The sequence below is a fragment of the Lactuca sativa genome, chromosome 7, assembly GCF_002870075.4.
Source record: "Lactuca sativa cultivar Salinas chromosome 7, Lsat_Salinas_v11, whole genome shotgun sequence".
In the NCBI taxonomy this organism is placed as follows: Eukaryota; Viridiplantae; Streptophyta; class Magnoliopsida; order Asterales; family Asteraceae; genus Lactuca; species Lactuca sativa.
In genome coordinates this window covers 151441033-151451601 of record NC_056629.2, presented here as the reverse complement: position 1 = coordinate 151451601, position 10569 = coordinate 151441033, and positions in this window count along the sequence as shown.

Genomic DNA, 10569 nt, shown 5'->3' with positions numbered 1-10569 from the left:
GGAAGCAAAGTCGTCAAAGTCACCCATCCATTATAAGCACAAAAGTTGTTGAACCACTTGAGTTGCTTCACATTGACTTGTGTGGTCCATCATCTATCGAAAGCATTGGCGGTAGCAAGTATATTCTTGTTATTATTGATGATTTCTCACGTTTTACATGGGTATTATTTCTGAAGCACAAATCTGAGGCTACTCCTAAGCTAAAGATGTTTATTAAGCAGGTTGAAGTGCAACTGAGAAAATTCGTTCGCAACATCAGGAGCGATAATGGACTGGAGTTCAAGAACAAAGAATTTGAAGACTTTTTGGCAGAAAAAGGAACCGGTCACAACTTCTCAGCTCCCTATACGCCTCAACAGAACGGAATTGTCGAAAGACGAAACCGATCCTTGTGTGAGGCGGCCCGAACAATGCTAAGTTTCGCTTCTCTTCCATTATATTTCTGGGCTGATGTTATTGCTGCAGCGTGTTTCACACAGAACCGATCTTATCTCAACAAGCGTTTCTCTCTTACTCCTTATGAGATCATCAATAACAGGAAGCCGAACGTAAAATTCTTCCATGTGTTCGGCTCACGATGCTTCATCTTCAACTCGAAAGAACATCATAACAAGTCTGACGTTAAAGCTGATGAAGGAATTTTTCTAGGATATTCTCTTACTTCAAAAGCTTACCGGGTCTTAAATAAGTGCTCTAGGAAGATCGAAGAAACATATTATGTGACTTTCGATGATAACTACGTTAAAAAGCTAAAGGCTACTGAAGAAGCAATTGGAGAGATCTTTACTCAAACTGGTCAAGTTTCGGCTTCGATTGCTAATCTGTTCGATCAGTTTGTGGAACTATTCGATGAACCTGAGAAAGCTACTCTCTCGGAGGCCAAGTCAGCAGATAACAAGGTCGACCATCTGAAGCAAATTGTTGAAGAAGCAGCCAAACGAATGGGTGAAGGAGAACAAGTTCCAAACGAACCTCCTGAGCAAGGTGCTTCAGTTGAAGGGGAGAATCCACCTTCTTCAAAACAACCGAGCTCACAAATTGAGGGGGAGAATTCTATTCCAGTTCCACCCGAAAGCCCTTCAGCACCCGAGAGCTCATCAACACCAGAAAGTCCTGTAACACCAAAAAGTCCAGCTACACCTGAAAGCTCATCAGTCGAGGGGGAGAACTCCGATATGTTCTACGACGACGATAGTCAATCTGAATTGGAAGAAATGGTGAATGCTGAATTGGATCCATCCTATGATCCAAATTACCCTCCTCTTGTTAAATGGACCAGAGATCATCCTGTATCCCAGGTAGTGGGTAATGTCTCTGAAAAGGTCTTGACGCGATCTCAACTGAAGGCAAAGCAAACATCTCTATTCTCCAAAGTAGAGTTCTGCATGTATAATTCTTTCGTATCAAAAGTTGAACCGAAGACAGTTAATACTGCTCTTGATCACTCTAAATGGGTTCAAGCTATGCAAGATGAACTCAACGAGTTCGAAAGAAACAAAGTATGGCGCCTCATTCCAACTCCTAAAGATGCCTCAGTCGTTGGTCTCAAATGGCTATTCAGAAATAAAATGGACAAGGAAGGCAATGTGATTCGAAACAAAGTTCGTCTCGTGGTGAAAGGATATTGTCAGGAAGAAGAAATTGATTATGAGGAAACTTTTGCTCCGGTAGCGAGGCTGGAATCTGTTCGAATATTTCTGGCCTATGCTGCACACAAGAACTTTGAGGTCTACCAAATGGACGTGAAATGCGCCTTTCTGAATGGAGAACTTGAAGAAACAGTTTACGTGGAGCAACCTCCTGGTTTTATCAATGAAAAGTACCCAAATCACTGTTATATTCTGGACAAGGCAGTTTACGGTCTGAAACAAGCACCTAGGGCATGGTATGAAACGCTAACCAAGTTTTTAAAGATGTCAAAATTCAAACAAGGTTTGGTTGACCCAACCTTCTTTCGTAAGAAGGAAGGTAACCACCTTATGATTGTTCAAATCTATGTCGATGATATCATCTTTGGCTCAACGAATCCTAGCTTAACAGCTGAATTCAGAAAGTTGATGGAGACTAAATTTGAAATGAGCTCAATAGGTCCGATTAACTTTTTCCCTGGTTTAAATATTAGACAGGGACCCGAAGGCATCTTTATCAACCAGGAAGCATACACCAAGACTCTTCTTGCTAAATTTGGCATGATGGGAGACTCAAAGGTTAAAGTTCCAATAGCATTCGGCACCAAGCTCACACCATCCTTGGAAAAACCTGCAGTCGATATTATGCTATACCGACAAATGATTGGGTCTTTAATGTACCTTACTGCTAGTAGGCCTGATATAATGTTTTCTGTGTGTTACTGTGCTAGGTTCCAGGCGAATCCTCGTGAACCACATATGCTTGCAGTGAAAAACATACTCCGGTATCTGAAACGAACTACCTCTCTCGGTTTATGGTATCCATCAAACTCAGGTTTCTTCGTTCAAGCCTACTCAGATGCAGACCTTGGAGGTTGTGGTTTAGACAGGAAAAGCACCACTGGAGGCTGCCAATTCCTTGACGAGAAGTTGGTTAGCTGGCAATCAAAGAAACAGACATGTGTTTCTCTGTCTACAGCCGAAGCAGAGTACATCGCAGCAGCTTCCTGTACATCTCAAGTGATTTGGATCCAAAGCCAGCTCCAGGACTATGGACTCAATATGAAAAAGATCCCACTATATTGCGATTCAGAAAGTACAATTAGGATCTGTCATAACCCAGTGCAACATTCTAAGACAAAGGATATAGCACTGAGGTATCACTTCATTAAAGATCATGTGGAAGATGGGAACGTCGAAATTCACTTTGTTCGAACCACTGATCAACTGGCTGACATCTTCACCAAAGCTCTTCCTGAAGCATCTTTCAATAAAATTCTACAAGGGCTAGGTATGATGGAATCAGATTCAGTACCAAAGACTACTTCTCAAAATTAAAAGTTGGAAGCGAAATAGACCGATCGCTCGGGTTCGGCTCTCATGTGTGCCGAAATAGACCGAACGCTAGGGTTCGGGTCTTGTTCTGGTATACCGAAATGAACCGAAAGCTCGGGTTCGGTCGTATCATCTGATTTTTGCTTATCACTCAAAGGTAGTTTCTTTGGTTGTAAACCCTCTGTATTATTTTCTCAAATTCATTTCTCTTATTTACAAAGTTCTGTTCTTTTTCAAACTTATTTTTTTTAAAAACCGAAATAGACCGAACGCTCGGGTTCGGTTGCAAAATTTTTTTTAACCGAAATAGACCGAACGCTCGGGTTCGGTTCCAAAATTTTTTGTGTCTCATTTTTTTTAAATAAAAAATTCTAAAATCTTTTTATTTTATTTTTTTTTTATCAAAAACTCCAAAAACATTTTTTTATTATTAGTTCGATAATTTTTGTTTTGTGTCTTATATTTTTGTGTGGCTATTTGTGGGGAATTATTTCATTAGTTAAGTGTCCCTAGAAGCATGCTGTTGTATGTGTCCAAAGCCTCACCTGATTCTGAATAATAGCCTTACTGACTTGGTACATACAAACCTTGTCTTCCCAATTAGGCTTTCATATTTATTCTAATCATGAGCTACCTGAATCTCTTCTCACATGAGATAAGAGTTTTCTGCTTGGTCCTTATTTTAACAGCAGAGGTACTTTGGTTTCTCTACACCATCTACACTACTCTTCTGCATCTCATTCGCTTCATAAACGTAACCCTTGAGACTCTCAGAAATTACCACTGAGGTTTATGGTTAAACAATTTTTGTGTTTATGATCTTAGCTTCGTGTCACTACGTACTAAGTGAAACCCACAATTCAATACCTACTATGCATTGGGGGTGAAGAATCAATTTTGCTCTAAGCTTTCACTAACGAATTGACGGATTTATCAATGAGGATGGAGAGTCAAATCTCTAATTTTCTTTTGTGTGATTCCTATGAAATTGTTAAGTCCTATAACATTTCTTCCCTTGGAATCCAGTTTTAAATTTTTGAGATTTTACATAAACTATTTTATCTAGCCACTTAAATTATTTCAAACCTACTTGTTCAACAGACTGCATTGGTCTCACATGTACTTCGTTCGATTTCTGTCTTATATCAAGATCAGGAATTCTGAATTGAAGCGAAAACCACCAAATTAGCCTGATTAAAAGAAGCCTTTCAACACTTCTCAACAAGTGTCTGATCGTTATTCAACGGGAAACCATACAAACACTTTAAAGTCTCTCTTGACTTTGAAGGAAGAGATTTGTGCCCGGGATCATTTGTTTCGTGTCTTTACTGACATCACAAAATCCCTCATATGTGTTGTTTATTTCTTTTTCTTTTACACACTAAGCACGAAAATCTTTTTGATTTTCCAAAATTCTGGTTTCATTAGTTACAAGGTATAATTTTTAAATGAGATTTGCAGTTATAAGGGAGTTGCGGTTAATATTGATCAACGTGGTCAATTTTGATTTAAGATGACGTTTAATCTAAAAGGATAAGATGCTGACTCAGGCGGGACTCCAATCGATTTGATTTTCAAACGGCGCTTGATGGCCAGGCGTGCGAAGTGGAACCGTTTCGTTTAAAAACGGCGCCTGATGGAAAGGCGTGTGAATCGGGACTGACGCTCTCTCTCATGCGTAATCATCGGTGCTACCAACTGTCACGCATCAATCACTTCTGAAAAACCCTTCGTATTTCCCTTAAAGATTTGGGACATATTCTTCTCTCTCCTCTACCCACAGTATAAAAGGTAACTTCAACCCTTGTTTACCTCTTTACTGCACCCAAAAATCAGAGAGCAAGAAATTCTTCACGTATTCTACTGTTCATCATCTCTCCCAACCTCTTCACAACAATGGCGGATTCATCATCAGTTCATGCCACTTCCCACATTCTGCCGATTCGTCCCCAACAGAGTTTGATCATCGATCTTACTCCTCAGGTCTATGATTCCTTCATGTTCCCGATAATCGAATGCCTCAAGTACTCGCCACTTGCTCCTGTACTCACCAAAGCTGAAGCAGTTCCTATGGAGTTCTTATCTCAGATTTTTGCCACTGCTCATTACGACAAGGCAGTCGACAGGATCTTCTTCGATGTGCTCAATCATAAGGCATCAATCTCCAAGCAGCGGTTTTGCTCAGTTTTAGGGTTTCAACCTGATTCAACTAGGGTTAACCCTGAATCGATTCCGGTAGGTCACATGTTCTCTATGTTCTACAACATGGGGTATACTGAGGTGCTGACAACGGTCACGAAGTTCAAGAAATCGTGCCTGCCTCCTCAGTGGAATGGGTTGTTTACAGTGCTGTTCAAGGGGCTATCTGAACGCAGTGCCGGGTCAGACGGTGCAAGTCGTCTGTTCATCACACTTCTCTATGGGGTCTACAATGGTATCAACCTGGACTACGGGTCGGTCCTATGGCAACAACTCATTCAAAGTCTGTCTTCTACATCTCGGCATTCCGAGATTTCCTATGCTCGATTTTGGACTCTCATTACAAAATGGGTGATGGACAAGTACCACGTCCCCATTGTTACTGGTTCTCCAATGTCTTCGATTGGTACTTTCCATACCACGAAGATCATTGTCTCCGATGCATCCAAGTTTCAATTCATTGGCTCTATCCCTGAGTCGATATATGGAGATGTTCCTGCCGACAGCCGGATCATTAAAACCTACAAGGAGTTTCGTCGCTCTGGTCCGAGAGAGCTCACTCTTGAAATGCTCAAGTCCATCCATGAAGCTGACAAGCCTGCGCCAAGGGGAAAGAAAACTGACAAAGGCAAAGACAAGCAGGTTGGCAAGGGAGCGAAAGGCCCTTCTCCCAAGAAGCGTAAAACTACACAGACTGTTCAGTCTCCTCCGCTGAAGAAGAGAAAAACCCAACTAAGGCGAAAGTTGATAATCGCTTCCTCCTCAAGCGAATCTGAGGAAGATAATTCAGACTCTGATGAGTCTCCTCGTGGTAACACTCCACCACGATCGCCTACTCCAGATGTTCACTTTTCCACTTCTCCAATCTATTCTCCACCAATTACCATTACCATTTCTATTCCCCCCATAACCTCCACCACTCAAATACCATCCACCTCCATCCCAGTACCCCCTCCCATCTTTACAGAAGCAACCACCACCACCGCTGAAGAACCAACGTATCTGATACGGGGACTCCTACTACAGCACCCAAACCCACTCCAACTACCGAACATACAACCCAACCCGAACCTACTACAACTACCGAGCCTCCACCCTCACCACCACCCTCATCTCCTGCTCAGGCAGCAGAGGACGAAGAACCATTCCTCGGCGGGGAGGATATGACATTTGATTCGGTCTATTACAGTCCATTTCAGGTACAGAGTGACGACGATGATGATGCTCCTGTTACCAAGAAGCATCTCAAGGAGCTTCACGAGAAAATAGATTCGCTCATCGCCTCCTCTTCTTCATCCCAGTCTACCATCTCTGAAGCTGCCATTCATAAAATTGTTGATTTTTTTTCCAAAGCTCATCAAGTCTCTCTAGACTCCGCCACTGCAGCTATTGATGCCTCAACCAAAGCCTGTGAGGCAGCGACCGAAATAGTCGATAAACTATTCACTGATGCTTCTTCTTTGTTACAGTCATTACAGGAAAATGCTGAAGCCACCAAAACAAAGCTAGAACCAATTGTCAACCAGCTGGCTACCTCAGTTGCATCAGAACTGACGTCGTTTGCTTCTCTTCGTCAAACTCTCTCAGACGACAACTCAACGTTTAAGGCGACGCTTGAGGAGCGACTGACCAAGCTCCAAGAGGATCTTGCTGCTGAAAATTCTCTTATGGATGCTCTTGCCAGAAAGACCACTGCTCTGAAGGTCAAGAGTCTTCAACTCTCCAATTCTCAAAAGGAGATTGAGTCTCTTCGATTTGAAAGAGAGATTGTGTCTTCGTGTGTTTCGGATGTCCACGCAGCCATTTCAAACATCCTGGAAGCACATGACCCGATACTCAACTATTCTGTGAGGCAAACTCTTGCAGAAAAACTTGCTCCTGCCCTTTCTCTCCTGAGCAAGATTGAAGGGCTCCTTGATTTCGTGTCCATTCTCAAACAAGGGGGAGAAAAAGAAAATGTGTCTCAACCGCCTCCTACCTCAACAGCAACCAAAACAACCGAACCTCCTCCTACAGGCCAAGCCTCAGGTTCGGGTGTTAAAGACAAGGGCAAGCAAATTGCTGAAGAGAGCGATGATGACAAAGAGACCATTGCCGACCTTTTGAATAAGCAAGGTTGAGATAAAGATGCTTGTTGGGCTGAAGATTATTTTGATGTTGCGTCTTTTGGGCTCGTTAGTTTAGCCATGTACACTCCGGTTTGGGCCTGTCCAACCGAGAGCCTTTTATGTATTGTATATAAGTTAATGCTTGCATGCATATTAGGTTAACGAGATAGAGGTTAACGATTTTAGAGAATAACGATAGAGAGCTTAACGATAGTAATTTCAAGGTTTTTTTAATCGTTCTTATAACCTACCAATCCTCTACAGTTGATGTTCTTAATCGAGCTCTTCTGAGGATTTTGTTTTAATCATTCGACTCGTTTGATTCAATCTTGTCATGTTCTTTTTATTGCGTTCTTACTGGTTTTATATTCATATACTTGTTCAAGATCTAATCGATCTTCATAGATTAAAGGTTGTTTTTAATCTCATTAATTGGTATCAAAGCGGGAGGCTGTGTAATCGATACACATCTTTTCTGTGAAAAAGATTTCCATTAGGGTTTTCCGCATTCATCGATATTTATTGAGTCGTCATATTAATTGACGTATCTTGATATTTATTGTTTTGCCCTAATCTACTTTATTACAAGTCTGATTTTTGAACATGTTTTTACGATCTTAATGGACGCGACGCAATCAAACCCTATTAATATTTCCAACAGCATAGGTTCGACGACAAAGATTCCAATCTTATACACCCATGACTATGAAGTATGGGCGCATCATTTTGAAGACTACGTGATTGGATCGGAGGATAATGGGTACCTCATATGGGAAGCCATCATCAATGGACGTTTTCTCATTCTGCTACGTCCAGAATCATCAAGACACAAAAAGAGTACAATGATCTGCTAAAGGACATGAAGGATATTGCACAAGATGAAAAGGACAAATTCCAGTGCAATATTAAGGCGTTAAGGTTGATCAGGTTCGCCCTTCAGTCCGACACATTTAGATTGGTTAGCTCATGTACGACGGCAAAGGAAGTTTGGGATAGACTTCGTGAACTGTATTCTACAGACGAGGATCTTGAACATTCTATCCAAACCTTGCTTCTATCTGAGTTTGGAGAATTCAGGCAAGGAGCCGAAGAAATGGTGACCCAGACGTTTGATCGCTTCAATCATCTTCTTAGCAAGATGATCAAACACGATATTGAAAGGAAGCTTATCGAACAGAAGGTTACTTTCTTGAACGGATTGAGGTTTGAATGGAGAGCAGTGGTTTCCACAGTCAAAGCTCATGAGAAGTTTAAATCATACTCTTTGGCGAAACTAGTGGGTATTCTAAAGTCCCAAGAGAAGATTGTGGTGCAAGAAAAGAACGTCGTTTCGAGTCTTGGTTCGTTGGCCCTCCTATCTAAAAGTAAAATGTGATGGAGGATGAAGAGCTTAACTTAGAGGAATATGATCTCACGTCTGAGGATTATGCCATGATGGTGTCCAATCCTAAGAGGTTCATAAAGAAGAGATTTCCCAGCAACAAAAACCGAAACTGGCAGGGAAGTTACAGCTCTGAAAAGGTGAACAATGAACCGAAGGCTAAGGAGCACAAGAAGGAACCGAAGGCAGATGGCGATTCCGGAGTAAGCTGTTTCTACTGTGGTGGCAAGAACCACTATGCTAAGGACTGTGTTCTTAAGAAGATGGCTGAAAAGGACGATGGAAATGATGAGGAAGCCGTGCTGCAGAAGAGACTGGATGAGTTGAGAAAGAAGAAGTCTACCACTAACCCTTCTATTAATGCTCTTATTGTGCAGGGTTCGGTTAATGACGATGAGTTCGGCAGCACAGAAGTTTGGTCTACCGACTCAGAAGACGATGAAGTAAGGAAGCCTTCCCATGGAAAGGCTTATGTGGCTAAGGAAGAAAACAGTGGAGGAAAATGCTTCATGGTGACTGATGTATCTCAAATGACAGGATACAACACCGATGGTGGAAGCGATGGACCGAAGGTACAGGAGGATATGTGCTTTACGGCCAAACCACTCAGCCAACAGTTCAATGAGCTCGATGAACTGATAAAGAAGGTACAATCTGTTTTTATTTCATCTAAAGTACCACCATCCTCATATGAGAAAGAACTAAAAAATGTTAATACAAGAATTTCTCATTTAGATAGTAGCTTAACTCAAACTCGTGTCACCAATTCTAACCTGACTCATCAATTAAGCAGGGTGGCGTCGAAGAGTGAGGAGCGGCGAATGTGGATTGAGTTAAAAGAGTCGGAATTAGTTAAAGTTAAAGACGAAAACATTTATTTGCAGAGAGACAATTTAAAATTGTTAAAACAACGAAATGTTTTTTGTTTAATTGCTAAACGTTTATATTCCAATATTACTCAGCTTCACTTAGATTGTGAAATAGGCCAAAAGATACATCGCATGATTTTACCCTTCCTAGAGTTTAAGGAGGATGAAATCGATGCCGAAGCCTATAATTGTGAGAGTGTGATATCGTCTGATGATGTCAATCCGACCTATATGTATGGACTGAACAAAATTGAGTCCTTCATTAAATCCAAGGACCACAAGGACATGCTCAAAAATCTTTTGGATGAAAATGATAGACTTAAACTGAGAACCGAAACCATGCAAAAATTTGACTCTTTAAACGCCAACGTAAGCTCAGAAAACAAAATTGATGTTGAAAATGCAACCGAGCTTAACGAGGACGAAAACATGAGTGAAATTTCTGTAGAGGACACGGTTGACTGCTCAGAATTTGTTAAAAGCGATACTGAAAACCACAAAAATCTAATCTCTGAAAATTCTGTGGAGTTCGCTCGATTGTCCCAACAAAAGTCCCCGAAATTAGTAGAAAAAGCAGTTGTGTATCAAAAGGTAAGGACCACTCCGAATCAAGTATACAAGGTGACTGGAGTAACCGAACATCAAACAGCTGAGCTCACAGATATTGTAAACGAAGACAATGCCGATGGCTGTGATGAGTACTTCTGGGAAGCTCCAATACATAATGGAAACGAAACCGTTGGCCTATCTGAAAGAACTTCCTGGATGAGAAAAGGGAGATACATACCTGAACCCTTGAATAAGCCGGATAATTTCAATGAGCCAAGCACCAGTGGTACGAAAGATATTCCTCAGGAGAATGATCGTTCGGCAAAAGAAGACATTCCCTCTACTCCAACAGCACAAAGTGGAACTTCTTCAGACATTCCTTCCAGTCCCTCAGTGCAAACTGGATCTTCTTCGGATATTCCCTCTGCTCCCTCGGCTCAAAGTAAAACTCCTGAAGTTCAAAAGGAACCAGCCAAGGAGAAACCAAAAACGAAAGCTAA